Raw genomic sequence first — 18,333 nt, 5'->3', positions numbered from 1 at the left:
AAATCTAGGTAGCGTTAAGTCTCAGTTGATGGAGTATCAATCTGCTAATGTGCAAGAGCAACAGGCTCCAAAGGAAAGGATCAGAGTTGTTAGATGGATCCCCCCATCTCCCCCATCTATAAAATTAATTTTGATAGGGCTCTCTTTAGTGAACTCGATGCTGCAAGATTAGGAGTAGTAATCTGTGACTCCTCGGGTCAGGTGATTGGAGCTTTGTCAAAACGTATCTCCATTCCTATTTCTGTGGCTACTGTTGAAGCTCTAGCTTGTCAAAGGGCGTTAATTTTTGCAGAAGGGTTAAGCATCTTCAAGGCAATCTTTGAAGGTGATGTTAAAGTTATTATAAAAGCTCTGTTGGCTGGAGAGGTGGATCAACCAGAATATGGTCATGTAATTTAGGATACTCTTGTTCAAGGCTGTCCAGTAACTCGGATCAACCGACCCACCCGCCCAAACTGAAGGTCCACGGCGGCTCCGAATTTAGTCTGCGGTCAGTCACGGGTTGGCAAGTGAAATAACCGAATAATTCAATTCGGATTCGGGTTTAAAGATATTTCACCCGAAAAACCCAAACCGACTGAATTATTTATACAAAAAAATATATGATTTGACATGCCAACAGGAGCAACCCAACAGTGCCAACCCGAGACTCAAAGACCAAAGTTTACTTTTTCTCACACAAATTCCCAATATCCATGTCAACCGTTTAACTCAAATTAAAATTTAAAATAAATGGTGTTGATGAGAGTAGAAGCTAAGAACTTAGTGATGATATGACTGATTTCAGTGGCACAATAACCCATTTCTAAATCAACGGTTATAATCCAAAATCAAGACCCAATCTAACGATGAGAATTAAATATCAAAGATCTGATATCTCTCACTCTCTCTAACGAGTCTCTTCAGTTTTCACTTCAAACTCTCAATCTCAGAGTTTAGATTGAAAGGTTCGTGGTCATGGCTTCCCCTTCAAGCTTCCTCCCCTTTTCACTCTTCCTCACCTCTACACTTCTTCAATCTCAATTCTCTACTTGGCTCTCTCAAACTCTCACAGTCTCACTTCTCTATTTGGTATTTTGGTTCGCTTTTCAACACTCTCTAAATCGTTTCTCCAAATCCAAACCCTAGCCGCTTCCAATGTCGTAGCCCACTCCCCTCTCCGAATTCAATGCCTAGCTGCTGTCGCCGCTGTCCACTCCTCTCTTCGTAGCTACCGCCGGTGTTTAGTCCTTACCCCGCTGCTATGTACTTTTCACTGAGTCAGTTCTTACTCCAAACGCTTAGGTAATTGTTCTCTATTTCTCATCTTTCTTTTTTGTTAGTCTCATTGGTTTCATTTGTTATGGAAATCAAATATTAAAATCAAATAAACCCAAAGATTTATAATATGAACCCTAACAAAAAAAAAACATAAAAACCCTAACTATTTTACTTTTGTGCTTTGTTCTTTTTCTTAATCAATTTTGATCATTTTTTAATTTTATACAGGATTGAAAGCTGACTCCAAGTAGCATTTTTTGCCTTCAAGTTCGAAACCCATACACCCACAGTTTTCTTTAAGGTATGTTTTTTGCTTTCCTTTGTGTTTAGTGTTTAAGTTGAGGTTTTTTTTTTTTTTTTTCTTTTCTTGTTAAATTTGAAACCCTAACTAAAAAAAACCTTGAAACCCTAACTATTTTACTTTTGTTCTTTGTTCTTTTTTTTAATCAATTTTGATCCTGTTTTAATTTTATACAAGATTGAAAACTGACTCCAAGTAGCATTTTCTGCCTTCAAGTTTGAAAGCCATACACCCACGGTTTTCTTTAAGGTGTGGTTTTTGCTTTCCTTTGTGTTTAGTTAAAAAAAAAAAATGTAGTGATTGTGGTGATTGTTTCATTTTACTAATTGTCTTTTCCTTCTTTGGATTGACTTGAATGGCATTCATGCTGCAATTGATTTAGCTACTGCAATTGATTTTTTTTTTTTTAATATTCATATTTTATGTTCTTGGTGAAATAACATAATTGATGTGGGTCCGAGAGTTCTGCAGTCCGGCCCAAACTCTATCTGGGCCCAGGGCCCGTGCCGAGGAGGTACCTTGCCGAAGACAAATGCTCAGTGGCCGAGGTAGCAAGGGGAACGGCTGAGAACTTACCCTGTCCTCGGCATTCCATAGCTTCAACAGGAAGACCAACACCTTGGTGTAGGCAATCCCCAAACAGCCCCCTCAAAGGGATGTGAACGGAATGAGGCCCATAGGGAAGCAGGGTGTGAACTCGGACCAGGGAAAATGCGGCCGACCCCCTTCAGTAAATGCACCTGCCAATTCCCAGAGCTGGTTAATAAGAAAAGACGTTTGGGCGGTGCGAACGTCGGTCCATGCAACTAATAGAAAGTTAGACAGGACAGCTGATGGGATGGATACAGAAACAAGCTCCTGCCTGACCTACAAGTGGAGGGTCAGGATCAGCCAAGACGGACTATATAATAAAAAGGAAGGTGCGCCAAGAGGGGGGGTTGGGAAAAATGGCCAGAAACCTGAGCCTCCCAGCCCACCTCCAGGAGAAAGACTCCAGGGGTGTAGGAAAACTTAAACTGGTACGAACACCGTGAAAAACCCACCGCCTATCAACCAAGGCCTAGCCTTCCAAACCCACGCTCTACAAATGATATTGTTAGGGGCCTTTTCACGTGCGAACCCGACACTGTTACGGTCCGCCACGAAACGCGTCCTTACAATTGGCGCCGTCTGTGGGAAGGGCTTGTGTGTTGGTATAGGAAGTGGGTCGATAGAGTTTCTCCGATATGTCTAGCCGTTGGTTACAGAGTTCTAAGTATAAAGTTCTGTTAGGAACTACGTTTCTTGATTAGGGGCTTGGCTGAGGAGCCAACTCCCTTAAAGCCAAGGTCCCCTGTAAAGAGTAAACTAGGTACCTTGCAACGTTAACCGTATGGATAAACTCTAGGGGCTTGGCTGAGGAGCTAACTCCCCTAAAGCCAAGATCCCGCACAAGGAGAAAACTAGGTTTTGGACAGAACCAAGGCATTGCATGGTCCTCGGACCCAAGCCTCAGGGGAAACCAACTACCTGGATGTGGAAAACTAGGTTTTGGACAGAACCAAGGCATTGCATGGTCCTCGGACCCAAGCCTCAGGGAAAACCAACTACCTGGATGTAATGAAAACTAGGTTTTGGACAGAACCAAGGCATTGCATGGTCCTCGGACCCAAGCCTCAGGGGAAACCAACTACCTGGATGTAATGAAAACTAGGTTTTGGACAGAACCAAGGCATTGCATGGTCCTCGGACCCAAGCCTCAGGGGAAACCAACTACCTGGATGTAATGAAAACTAGATTTTGGACAGAACCAAGGCATTGCATGATCCTCGGACCCAAGCCTCAGGGGAAACCAACTACCTGGATGTGGAAAACTAGGTTTTGGACAGAACCAAGGCATTGCATGGTCCTCGGACTCAAGCCTATGGGGAAACCAACTACTTGAATGAAGGAAACCAGGCATTAAGCAGGTTTTAGCTATTATGCGTAACGTCAAAAAAGGTGCTTATATCTTCGTGAGACGAAGGTTAGGAGTAAATCTAAGGCCTCTGTGGGCGCAAGTAAATTAGGGTTCGGGGAACATGATGATAACTGTATTACATACATAGCTATCTGTACATAGTAAAATAAATCAGCGCAGAGTTCGTAGGCAAATAGTGCGCATCAACGAGGGCGGTTAACAACGTAATCCGAGGGAACTTACATAAAAAGAGAATTACGCTTCGGATGGGCTATATGTGCTTGAGATAGACTTGAATTTGGGCGGAAGTTCGGATGAACCCTGGATACACGCACTAAAACTCTTAAGTATAGAACTGGAGAGACGGATCCATCTCCAAAAAATCTTTTATACTTTCTAGGGTAAACAGCACCCCCTTTTTCCCGCCCAAAGAGGCCAGGAGATCACCGCCGTTCGATTCCCATCACACCGTTGAACGTGGGAAGCACCAAGCCGCCCGTATTTAATGAGACCACGTTTCGCCTTCCAACGGCTCTAGGAACGTGCCTTGGGCAGGTGAAAAACCTCGGGAATCGCTAGATGACAAGGATTGATGGGCATTGGCAGATCCATGATGTCATCAAAACCCTCCTATCCGTCCGAGGGGACGGATAGCAGGATTTTGAGGGGCTATTGTGGGTCCGAGAGTTCTGCAGTCCGGCCCAAACTCTATCTGGGCCCAGGGCCCGTGCCGAGGAGGTACCTTGCCGAAGACAAATGCTCAGTGGCCGAGGTAGCAAGGGGAACGGCTGAGAACTTACCCTGTCCTCGGCATTCCATAGCTTCAACAGGAAGACCAACACCTTGGTGTAGGCAATCCCCAAACAGCCCCCTCAAAGGGATGTGAACGGAATGAGGCCCATAGGGAAGCAGGGTGTGAACTCGGACCAGGGAAAATGCGGCCGACCCCCTTCAGTAAATGCACCTGCCAATTCCCAGAGCTGGTTAATAAGAAAAGACGTTTGGGCGGTGCGAACGTCGGTCCATGCAACTAATAGAAAGTTAGACAGGACAGCTGATGGGATGGATACAGAAACAAGCTCCTGCCTGACCTACAAGTGGAGGGTCAGGATCAGCCAAGACGGACTATATAATAAAAAGGAAGGTGCGCCAAGAGGGGGGGTTGGGAAAAATGGCCAGAAACCTGAGCCTCCCAGCCCACCTCCAGGAGAAAGACTCCAGGGGTGTAGGAAAACTTAAACTGGTACGAACACCGTGAAAAACCCACCGCCTATCAACCAAGGCCTAGCCTCCCAAACCCACGCTCTACAAATGATATTGTTAGGGGCCTTTTCACGTGCGAACCCGACACTGTTACGGTCCACCACGAAACGCGTCCTTACAATTGACCTGAACAAGTTTTGGGTATTTTAATCTAGTATTACAATTCATTCTTATTTGCTTTTGGATTTACTTTTTTTTTTCTTTGTTAATTCGAATTGGGTATTGCTTTATTTATTTATTGGTAAGTTACGCACACACTATCTTGTTCTCAAGTCTGTAACCTAGCCCTCCATCCCATTATTATGGTAGGAGGATGTGCATTTTGTGTTAAGAGTTTAGTGGCAAGATGGTCTTTGAATTAAGTGTGTTGTGTGCACTATAAAGTATGAAATTTGAGCAATTTTTCGCCATGAGTTTCACTAGATATGCATGTGCATTGTTTTTTAATTATATAGCATTTCTTATTTTCAAGCACATATTCTAAGAATGATTTTGCTCTCTCAAAATGATTCGGACATAACCCACTGTATTTTTGTCTTAGAGCAATGAGTCATTGATTACTGTCATTAGGAGATAAGTCATTAATGCAAGTATTAGAGATTGAACACCATTTTCTTATACATTCATTGTATTAATTATGCTTCTGCCTTTACTGCAAACGCAATGCGGTAGAGGCTTATTTCTTGTAAGTTATCACTTATCCTAATCGTTATTCTTTTATTCCACAGAAAAGCACCACTCCTCTAACTTTTTCATACTTTCTTAATTTTACAAAGCTTGCTGCCTGATGGTTTTGTATTTTGTTAGATTAATTTCATAAAAAACTATTTTGGTAAGTTAATAAAATTCTATAAGAATTATATCTAAACTAGTTTAGGACACATCTTTACCTATAGTTGGTGCCTAAATTGCCTATTGTTGCTGATAGGCAAATTTTTACTCATTAAAAGAATGAAATTCATTTGACGTCGCTATCAACTTTAAAACACGACAGAAACTTAGGGCAATATGGTCCAACTTATATAAAAATCTCTCTGCCTTGCCTCTGTCCCCATAATTGTTGGTCATGATTAACATATGGAATGTGTTTATGTTGCTTGCCCCTCAGATTGGAGTGACCTTGTTTGTAATTGTATAAGATTGCTTCAAAGAAGGTTTCTATTAGCATTTGTTTATGTAATATTGTCGTAGCTGAAATGAGGTCTGATGGTTTGTGGGGACACAATGATGGTGTTCATGATCAAGATTGCTTAGTGATTGTGTTTCAGTATGTTTGAAGTTACCATCTCCTAGTTAAGATTCTGGGTTTGAGTTGGTTTCTAGATTTCTATTACATGAACTATTTTTGTAATTTAGTTCTTAATTAATTACGGAAAATAAAAATACTTAGACAAAATAAAACAGGTTTTAATTATGTGGATGAAGAAAATTGGAGTTAAGAACTTAGGAGTAGATAAGAAAAGAGGGTTTTGTGCTTCATTGGTCTTAGTTGAAATTTAGAATTCCTAATCAAATAATATTTTGCTTGGTTGAACTTTGAAAATGAATAGAAGTAAGAAATGTTTACACAAGTTGTCGTTGTATAAACAATACAACATGTATTTCTACAATACTTTATTTTTTGCATAAGTAGGATATTGTTTTTCCTTTTTGGTTTGTGTGGTTATTATTTATTATTACTATTATTAAAGCTATGAAATATACTTGTTACTCTAGTTTGCTAATACGTATCTTTGATTTTTTTTAGGTCACGGAAACCTCCACTAATGAACCATTTGCCTAAACACCAGCTGCTACACAAGATAATGGTGCTTTTCCCACCCAAGTTGAAGCATTTGCTGCTACCCGAGCTAAAGCAGTAGCTCCTGCTGAGTTGCCACCAGTTCCACCATGCCAAGTGAGTATAACAGTTCCTGTTAATGGTACTTGCAGTGGTAGGAAAAAGTTAGTTATTTGGGGCCATTTTGAAAAAATAAAGATAGGTGAGGGTGATACTAGTAAAACTAAGGCTCTTTGTAATTATTGCAAAAAATCGTATAATGCTGATAGTAAAAGTTGTGATACTAGTAATTTGTTAGCTCATGTGCTAATATGTCCCAAGAACCCTAATAGAGAAAATCTAGTTAAAGGGAAAAAAAAACATTAGCTTTTGAACCTAAAAAGGATGGAGTAGATGGGTTCCACCTTGTGTCAACAATCTTTTTTACTAAGGCTTCTAGAAATGCATTGGTTGAAATGATTATAATTGATGAGTTGCCTTTTAGGTATGCCAAGGGATATGGATTTAAGAAATATGTAACTACCATACAACCTAAGGTTCGATTAAAGGATATCCTATCTAGTCAAACTGTGGCTAAAGATGTGATTGGCAATTATAATAGTGAGAGAGAGAAGCTAAGAAAATCCTAGAAGTGTTATACGGTGTGTCTCACTATGAACACATGGACTTCTATTCAAAATTTAAATTATATGTGTCTCATATGTCACTTTGTTGATGATGCTTGGAAATTGCATAAAAGAATTTTAAAATTTTGTCAAGTTGAAAACCACAAGGGGGAGACTATAGATAGAAAGATTGAGATGTTTTTGCGTAAGTGGGGTATTGATGGGATATTCACTTTGACAGTGAATAATGCTAACTTAAATTTAACAACAATTAAATTTTTGCAAATGGTGACTAAAGATTGGAATGGAATAGTTTTAGGAAATGGGTTCATGCACATGAGGTGTTGTGCCCATATCCTAAATCTCATTGTGGGGGAGGGTTAAAAGAGATCAATGCATCTATTGCCAAGATGCGTGAAGCTGTGAGGTATGTGAAGTCCACACCTAATAGAAATCAAACTTTTAGGAGTTTTATAGAGAGGTTATGTATGGAGTCCAAGAGTCTTCTTAGTCTAGATGTACCCACTAGGTGAAACTCGACCTATCTCATGTTAGAAACTGTTAAAAATTTTGAGAAAGTGTTCGTTCAAATAGATTTTGAAGATGATAGTTATTTGTCGTACTTAAGGACCAAGGAAGATAGTGGTCGTTTGGGATCTCCTTATATGAGTGATTTCCAAAATTGTAGAGCATTTGTGACTCTCTTAAGATTTTTTTTATAATGCAACGAAGAAATTCTCCGGTTCTTTGTACGTTACTTCAAATGCCTTCTATGACGAGATCTTTGTTATTCAGGAGAGTATTTATAATTTAGTTAAGGAGGAGTTTGGATTCGGCTTATATTGCGTCCACGTTTGCCTTCAACGCGTTTCAGGCTTTTTTTTTTTTGGTAGTCGCACTTGTTGACTTTTCCACAGTGAACTTTGCATTCATGCACTGTTCATGGACCCACAAATTACACTTTTCAGCAACTTTTTCATTAAAAATTGGTCCCACGGTACTATTCACACATTTAAAAATTATTTTGCTACAGTATTTTCAGTTTTTAGTTTTCAGTTTCAGCAAAATAAGTTCTATCCAAACAGACCCTAAATCCCAAAACACTCTCTTGAAAAACACAGCCACAAACATGCAAACTAAATTTGAGAAGTATTAGAGGGAAGGGGAGAAAATTAATCATCTTTTGTATGTGGCTGTAGTTCTTGATCCACGAAAAAAAAAATTGAAGTTTTTGAAGTTTTCTTTCCTGAAATTTATGAGAATGCTATGGCAAAAGTGATGGTTGATAAGTTGAAAGATCTTTTGTATAAGTTGTATAATTTTTACTCTTCTATTCATTCACCAAATGTGCAAGAACAAAGTGGGAGTGAGAGGACAGAATTGGAAAATGATGCTAGTGATCCATATATGATGGTTCACTTGTGATATGAACGTTTCTTGCAAGTTGAGCAATCTATAGGTTGTAGTAATGAGGTTGAAAAGTATTTGGCTGAAAACTGTGATGGTAGAAAGGATGTGAATTTTGAGATATTGGAGTGGTGGAGGGACAATTGTAGTAGGTACCAAGTGTTGTCTAAAGTTGCTAAGGATGTGCTGGTTATACTCGTTTCCACTGTTGTATCTGAGTCAGCATTTAGCACTGAAGGCCACATTGTTAATCAATTTCGAAGTTCAATATCTCCTCTCATAGTTCAAAACCTTGTATGTTCACAAAATTGGCTTCAAGCCATAGTTCTAATTTCTCATCGCTAGTCAAGGGATGATGTGAAGGCATTGGAGGAGGAGTTACTTGACTTAGGTAATATGTTTAAATTTTGAAACTTATTGTCTATTAATTTTATTGAATGTCTCATGTATTCAAGCACAATTTAATCTATTGTGTTTATTTCCTATTCTTTTCTAGTTTTAAATCAACAACCAACAGTAAGTGCAATAGCAAATACCAACTCAAGTAAGGGTTCCACTTCAGGCAAACGACCATTAATTAGCATTGATGATTAATCACTAACTTAGTATGGTTCTGCCTTTAGCCCCTTACTATTATAAACTTGGTTTCCTTACTAGTTGGTCTTGTATTTGGTACTAAGGTATTGTTTGTTGAATATTTTTTTGTCTATTGTAGGAGGATGATCATTTATTTTGTAAAGAAGACAGCTTTTTGGGAATATTTTGGAAATTTTTTTGGATATATCACTTTTCTTACTTCTAACAATACTCAACTATCAATGCTTATAGAAAATAAATCTTCGTTCATAGGTTTTCTTTTCTATTAGTTATAGACTTATAAACTATAAAGTAGTCATTCAATACTTTGGGATAGCTATTTTTTGGAAATACCTATGGTATTTGATTATTGTAACTAATTATATTGCTTGGAACTAGCAAGCTTTCTTCCTTATGGTTTACTGCCCAAAAAACTTGCAATAACTGCCTCTATGGTACTAAGTATATATCTCCATTAATTGGAATATTACAGTATAGTATTATCTGTTATGATTTATTTGTTGCTGGAAATATTATTTGTTGTGGTTGACAAGTTTAATAGGTGTTGAGTTACTAGCTTACTACCTAGGTGCTTATTGTGTTGTTTAACAGATCATATAAGGTAAAATTAAGGTTTTTGTAGGTTGGGTTGTGCTATCTTTAGTCTATTTTGTTATGTTTATTTTTTGTGGTTAATGTGGGAAAGATTATGTATTTGGATTGATTTATACTGCTTAGGTGCTTCTATTGTTTCAAAGATCACAGGTGATTAAAAAAAAAAGGTTTTTTGGTGTGGTGTGTTGTGTTATTATGTCCAAGTTTAAATTTGTGAAAATTTGTGAGGAACTGCCAGATTATATTAGGTTTGATATGTCCTGAAGGCCCAACAAGTCTAGTGTAGTTCATAATATAAGCTAAGCTTGAAGCCCTATTTTAAAATAAATTAAGTAAAAAGAGGCCCAATTTGAAATCTATAGGGAATTCAAACAATCTGAAATCAATAGGGTTTATTAAACTGCCAAACTAAGTAATTTGGGCTAAAAAGGCCCAAAAAAAATGAAATTCCGATAATTTTAACTATGTCATAAATTCCGGCCCAATTTGAGGCCCAGACCCGACAAACTGACAATTCCGACTCGGTCAACCGATTACTCGAAACGTCGGATCCGACCCGAATATTTGGTCGAGTACGGGTTCGAAATTCAGCAACCCAATCCAATCAGGTTGAGTTCGAATTGGGCCCTAAACCGACTCAGCCTGACCTGTGGACAGGCCTACTCTTGTTTTAGCTTATGATTTTCGGGTTTGTAATTTTACCCATGTTAAATGTTTAGGCAACTCTATTGACCATTTTCTTGCCAAATGTTCTAAGTCAGGCAATGAGCTACAGGTTTAGATAGAATCCACTCCTGATGATATAGCTTCTATTGTTACAAGGGACTCTTTGTAATTTTTATGCTTTGAATAAAACTTGGCTTCTGGGTCTGGATTCTAAAAAAAAGAAAACTCTTGGCACGATGGTCACTCCATAAGTATAAGTGCTTGTAGGGTGTGGGAGGCAAGAATTGAGGTTCAAGTCTCCACACATATACACTTTAGATTAGGTTAAAGTAGAATTTCTATATTGTATACATATATTTATTAAAAAAAAAAAAAAAAAAACTCAAACAATAGAATGAAAACCTATTCCCTCTATTAAAATTTCCAAACAAGAGAAGTAAATGAATGTTTTAAAATTATTATTTTCATTCAATTTTATTCATTCCACCCAATCGAGTTGTTAGTTGCAATGACCAATAGAACACAAATAGTGTTTTCTTTCTAATGAAAATTAAATTTAATGTAACAAGGTGTTTGAATTCAATTTGAGAACCAATGAGTTTCAATTAGTTCAACTCGTAAAATCTTTGATGGTTGAATAAAATATCTAGAGTTCAATCTTCGCCTATATCAAAAAGCGATTGGTGTATTCGTTTGATGATAAAGAGGGCAATAATCAGAAGTGAATATTATAGGTTGAAAGTTGAAACTCTATAAAATTTTGAGAACCTAATGTACAACACCTAAGATACCATAATTAAGTTTTACCCTTACGTCATTTATATTACTTCCAACTACAAAATGTTAGTACTTGAAAAAAAAAAAAACCATAATTTGTTATAACGGACAATATAGGAGGTAAAGAAGTTATAATACGTAAGGTTAAGAACCTTGTAACCCACTTCTTGATATTTTCAATAAAAAATGATCAAGGTTCAAACACCCTCATGTCCCTACAAATTATCTAATTATAAAAAAGAAAAAAGACTAAATATTTTTGTTAGGAATGGCAACAGGTTGGGTTCAAGTCGGGTTTTTCCATACCCAAACTCGACCTGCGGGTCTGCCTTGAAAATCCAGACTCGGCCCATTTATTAAATGGATTTTTTTCTTAACCCCAAACATGGCCCCTCGAGCACCTGCGGGCCCCGCGAGCCATGCCACAATTTGGGCCTAAACCGTGGCCCAATCCAAAAAAAAAAAATTGCCTGAAGCCTTCATTTCATGGCCCAATAATAATAAATAAATAAAAAATGTTCGCCCAGATTCATTATTTTTGAAAATGTGTTTGATAGATTCAAGGCTTGAATCTAGGTAAACATAGATTTTTTTTTTTTTTTTTAATACTAGCAGGAGTATACTTAGGTAGAGAAAATCAAAGAAATCAAAGAATGAAATACCCACATAAAAAAATTGTTGAAAAATAATAAAGATTTAAGGATCGACGGAGAAAATCAAAGAATGAAATTGAAAACTTGAAAAATAAAAAGACCCACCAAGAAATCATGGATGAACAATGACCAAAGATTTATAATTTTCCCTTTCAAAATCACAAAAACAAACACAAACACAAACACAAAAATTTCAAATTTATAATTTTCCCATTCAAAATCACAAACACAAACACAAACACAAATTCAAATTTATGATTTTCCCATTCAAAATCACAAACCCAAACACAAACACAAAAATTTTAGATTTATGATTTTCCCTTTCAAAATCACAAACACAAAAACAAATCCTAACACAAAAAAAAAACAACTCACATGATTGAGATGAAATGAACCCATAAAAAAAATTAAAAAAAAAAAAACGAGGTGGTCCGGTGGAGACACATGGAGGAAGTGAGATGGCTGGAGGCACAAGTGATGGTCGACGGTGATGGGCTTCAGGCTAATTAGGCTGGCGGTGATAGATTGAGGGTTGGGGGCGAGTGAAAGGGAGTGACTAATGTTGAGGACTCTTTTTTCGGTCCACATGGCATAACTTTATTGGCAACCCATGCCACATCAACATATTATTGATTTTTTTGGGTAAATCTCTTTAAAATCCAAAATAAGCTCATATCTCATTCAATTACATGAATTGGGCTCACATGGCTCGTGAGATCCTTACTTCAAGAGGCGGATTCATGGTCCACATTTCCTTGTCATCAATTGGGATCATAACCCATGATGTCATCAACATCAACATATGGATCGGGCTTAAGCAATGAATCAAAACTCACGGCCCATATTACCTCTCTTACACTCATGGTAAGCGGCTTCTTCAACAAGAGCCCATATTTACATAAAATGACAACAAAACCAAAGATACGTCATCTCATCTTTGGCTTATGATCCAAACTCATAAGTCTCTTTGGGGAAACTTTGGGAGTTGTGGTTTAGAGGGTCAAGAGATATGTTCAGTAAAGTTATAGCAGTTTAAAGTTGATAAAAGAGACATGTTGCTTGACATGTCTTCTCTAACTCCCTGAACTCTGACGAGTCCGTGTGTAGCAGGTAACATATGGTAAGCATCTCTTATCACATAGCACTTTAGATGATAAAATTCCCCATTGCTCTTTTCCTAAAACTTAATATTCATCATATGACAAATACTCAACATTTTCAGCCACCTAACTGCTGAGAAAATAACTGTTCATTCAATCCCCAGCCGTTGCTATACAAATTTAAAAACTTCATTATATTATTCTACATAAACTATATTACTATTTTCAACTAAAATCCAACTCAAACACATGGCCTAATTTGATTGACTATCTTTTATCTCCAACTATATACAAAATATTCATGATATCTCTGTTGAGGGGAAAATTTTGATGTTCCCAAATAGAATATGAGATAGTCAAGTCGAAACTCGATAATGAGCTCTTGAAATAAAGCCTAAAGGCTTTCAATGTCATGTAAACCCGCCCAAGCAAGAGATAGCGGTTGCACCCTAACAAGAAGATAACAACAAAGTACAATAAACACGTTACTGTTGTTAGTTTGTTATATTATTAGTCTTTTTAGAGTATCATAGTTCAAATCAGTCTTCCAACGGTAAGGGTAAAATTACACTTAGTCTAAAAAAAACAGATTTAAACAGTCCAATGGTCAATGATTAAATTAGTTTAGGAATGTGTTAACTCCTGGGGGTCCTTGCATGTCTCGGTCAGGGGAGTTCATTGTACTTTCAACCATCATTACATCAATGTGAGGGAAAAATTCAATTGTTACATATACATTATATCCTTCAATCATAAAATAAAAAGTAAAAATTAAAGGTTTCATGGGAAGAGATAGTTTCCAAAACATTATGACTTTCATCATAATAATACTAAACAAGAATTAAAGGCTTCATTATTACAAATAAAAGAGGAAAAATAGGATGGAATGAAGGGAGAAAGGGATCCCAACTCAGTGCAGCAAGTATTAGACTAAGATTTTGGTGAGTGTGTGTTCATAAGGCATGAATGAGACAATATGGGCTGTTTTGAGTGAGTGTGATGAGATTAACTCTGAGGTTAAGGCTTTTTGTGAGTAGTTGTCTGTTTGTGAGTAGTGGGAGTCATTTATGAGCTGTGATTGAGTAAAAGAGAGGAAAGAATGTCTGAGGTTAGATGAATGTGGGCTAAAGGGGATGAGTAGTGAGCTTAAGGAGAGCTAAACTACTAGCAAAATGGCAAATAGACTAGGGGATTCAAAGGGAGCAGCTATCTTTGTGGGCTGAGGTGCTTATGCTTTTATGATGGAGTTTAGAGAAGCATCAATTAACAAGCATAAAAAAAAAAACGTAGGTCTGATTATTAATAACCTAGATTTGGCCTAAAAACGGGAGATTTGCTTTTGGGATTGTTTTGCTTCTTTTGGAAATGTAGTATTTAGAGTAATCTTGCATTAAATGCTAAGATTGCTAAGATTGTGTTTAGCCAATGGGATTAAGGCAAGTATTAAGGAAGAATCCTAGTGCTGCAACTGAGATTTGGAACCTAAGAAATAGGATTCAACACCCCAAGCCAGGTGTCAAAGTTTAAGCCTACTTCAGAGGGTTCCGTTAGAGATCCCTTTATGCCATCCAAACCACATGTTCCCAACTTTTCCCCTTTAGGATTCATGGGCTTAGCACATGAATCACGTCTTGAACGTTTTTAACATTTATAGCATCAATTTGTTGAAATTTAGATAATTTGGTTTCAACTCCCCTTTTGCTGGAAGTGCAATTTTGAGGAAGATGATGGAGCCCTTCATCCTTTTGACTTTAGCTGATATGACAGCTCTTGGGCACTGTTCACGTCAAGTAGAGGGTGGCAGAAAACTGATGGGACAGCTCCTAGTTCATCCTTAAAGGCTTGGTCCTCTCGTAGGGGGCTCTAATTATTTCTTTGGTTAGGGATGAACAAAGGCTGGTTGCCCACTTTCAAGCCCCTTACTGGGGACCTTTTTAGGCTGAAACTTTGCTCCATTTCAGCACTTTTAGTTAAGCCACATGGCCCTTTCTTTGCTTGGGCTTGTTCCCTACTCCATGAGATTCTTGGGCCTACAAAATGGGTATTAAAGACATGCTTTGCCATGAGTTTTTTATTCCTCGTAGGGTTTAGTTATTAGTATAAATAAAATGAATCCATGAGCTTTAATAAATATTTATGATAGATTTTGGGTATTAATTTCCATAAACTTTAAATAACAACTTGTATAGTTTCTCATAATTTTTGCTATGGATTACTTTGTAAATGATAATGACCTCCAATATTTTTTCTTGAGAATAATTTTTATCATGGATTTTAAATAAATATGGTAACAATCACTATAATGGAATAATGTGATGTTTTCATGAGTTTCTCTATAGATAATCATAATGGACATGTAGGATGAATAATTACCATGAGTTTTGGTAATAAATATTATTAATGTTGTGATGTAAGATGGATAGTGAGCATGAGTTTATAATATGAAATAAATAAATGTCATGGGTCTAATAATCATATCTTTCCATGGGCTTTTATAAGATGATCGCCATGGGTTTTGAGAGTAGATAATTCATAAATTCCTATGAGCTTGTAATATTATAGTAATAGGTTTAAGAATCTAAAGTATTGTTCATTATTGGACTTTTAGGTGAAGGAATTATGATATAGTATTTTGCCAAGTATTGATAACTTTGGGCTTTCGATAAATAGTGCCAAGTAGTTAGCTTGGGCTTTTAATAGTGTCAACGTAAGTTAGGCTTTTGATGTTGCCAATGAGAATTGAGTTTTGATGTTGCCAATGAGGATTTGGTTTTGATATTTCCAATGAGAATTGAGTTTTGATATTGCCAATGTGAATTGGACTTTGGATAAATAAATCGTCATGGTTTCAAATCATGAGCTTTGATTATGGATTTGAATTCCATTGGTAAAATTGTTTCGCCATGGATTTGAGTCATGGGCTTTTCAAATATTGTCAAGCATAAGTATTCTTGAGTTTTAAATAGAATAAGATGTGTGCATTGGGTTCATAGGGCCGGTTTTGGGCTTACCTAAATAACGATAATAAAATTAGATGAAATATGAGTTTTTTTGCTTTTTGTGATAATTTATATCATAACCCAATTTAAGCGATGAGATATGAAACATTTGTTATTAACATAATAGTAGAGCAAAAAATATTTGGGAAAACCCAATAACTTATTAGTAGTATTTGAAAATAAATAGATGGTACTCAAATAAAATTAGGTGTTAAAAAAAAGTATCCTAACAATCTCTAATACCCAGCTACTGTCTACCACAATCTGACCATATATTTCTCTGCCAATTGTCAAAGCAGAGCATTAAATACTTTTCTTGCTCACCAAGATTAAGTCACAACCCAATGAGACATTGACTAAATCTCTAAAGTTTCATTAACTTTCAACTAATCCTCTATTACCTACTAAAAATGTGTTGTAATAGAACCTTGGACCAAAAACACAAACACCCGAAAAATGAAATATTTCCAACTGAACCCCAATAGTGTATTCAGCATTTGACACCTGGCTGGAAGCGATATCATCAGCCATTTAATGTTGAAATCCCAACAACTAGCTACTATACCCAAAATAGCAAGATACCCTTAAAAGAGATCTTACCATTTTCAGCCAAACCTATGAAATAAATGCTGAATGTCCTCTCTAGCAGTCTGAAACTACCCAACTGACCTCATCTACTTCTGCCCAAAGCAAACAGCTGTCATAAGCTATCTCAGGATAGTTGTCACAACTTTTCCTTGACAGCTAGGATAGCTTTTTCAGAACAGCTGTAACAGTTGACCCAGCAGCCTGAGCATTATTGATTTTTCCACATTTGGCTAAAACCAAAACCAACTAAAGTAACTATCTTTTTCTTGCCAAAATACTTTCATTTTCTGCTACTCTTTCCCCAGCAGCTCTTACCCGAAATAGCAAGAATACCTTAAAGTTAAATATACCATTTTTGGCCAAATCTTAAGATGGATTCTCTGAAAATTCATTACTGATTAATACAGATTTTAGCTGAGATTATTTGCTAAAATACCGCCTTAAACTCAGATAAAGAGGACCCTTCATCAACACCCTAAGGGGGGACACCAATAGAGAAGAGCAACTCTCTCATGAAGCTTCTCTATTCTCTCTTCCTCTAATAATCTTCTTAAGCTCTCAATGAGCTTCTGAATTTTTAGTTTCTAAATGAAGAACTAAACTCTTCAGCCCTTAGCTTATAAATGCCTTCATAAGCCCCCATCCATCTTCTAGCAGAAAATTCCTGTAGTAAATCCCAGTAGCATTGCTAAACATACTACAACACTATTACCCCTCTCATACTCATTTTCTCACTCTCTATATTCAGAAAATACACCTATCTTACTGCTCCTATCTTTAAATACCTATACACATCTCCACACTCTTTTCTTACAAAATCTTCCATCTTGGAAAGCAATCTCTACAACTTCTCTAGCAATTATAATCTCATATTTTTACTATCTTTAATCTCCATGTCTCTCATACTTCCATATATCACACATATTACAAATACTACATCCCACAACACATCTATATCTTTTACCATCTCTACACTTCTTAAGAGATATCAAACACTCATACTAAAAGCCCTTCTCATGGAAGGCATGAACTTCTACTACTAAAACCCTTCTCCTAGAAGGCATCAAGATCTCATATCAAAGCCCTTCTCCTAGAAGGCACAAATCTATCTTACATAAAGCCCTTCTCTTAGAAGGCACAAATACTCCATACAAAAGTCATTCTCATGGAAGACAATACTATTCATAACTTCACAACAATTAAAAGAGTATTGTTAAGGGGAAACTCATTTAAGTGCATGATAAGAGGAGCAAGCTTAACTAGCCCCTACACACAGCTAGACATACTCTTTCTCCCTCCAGTTACATCCATTTTTCCCCTTCGATCTTGAAGTTATCACAGCAAACTGCCTCTCTATCGCTGGAGTCACTCTCCAAGGATAATATCAACTCACAGAAGTTGTATAGTTAGGCTACAAACCATACAAAGATAAGTGACTTTACTTCCATATCTTTAAATTTATATCATTGAGTACATGATTACTTCACATTTAAATAGATATTACTTTATTCCAACTACTATTACAACTATTAACCAAGGCTTAAACTCATTTAAATGCATGATAAGAGGGGCAAGCTTAACTAGCCTCTACTGCTGGCATTCTGCTAGAATCCTATCAGCTCACTAATGCTACACAACTGGAGTTATAAACCATACAAAGATAAGTGACTTTGATTCCATATCTTTAAATTTATATCACAGAGTACATGATTACTTTACCTCTAAATAAATACTACTTTATTTCAACTGTTATTACAACTACTAATCAAAACTATCATATTAAACACATATTGTATATTTATTC

Source organism: Quercus lobata, chromosome 1 (genome assembly GCF_001633185.2).
Source record: "Quercus lobata isolate SW786 chromosome 1, ValleyOak3.0 Primary Assembly, whole genome shotgun sequence".
Lineage (NCBI taxonomy): Eukaryota > Viridiplantae > Streptophyta > Magnoliopsida > Fagales > Fagaceae > Quercus > Quercus lobata.
Note: the sequence above shows the minus strand (reverse complement) of the source record.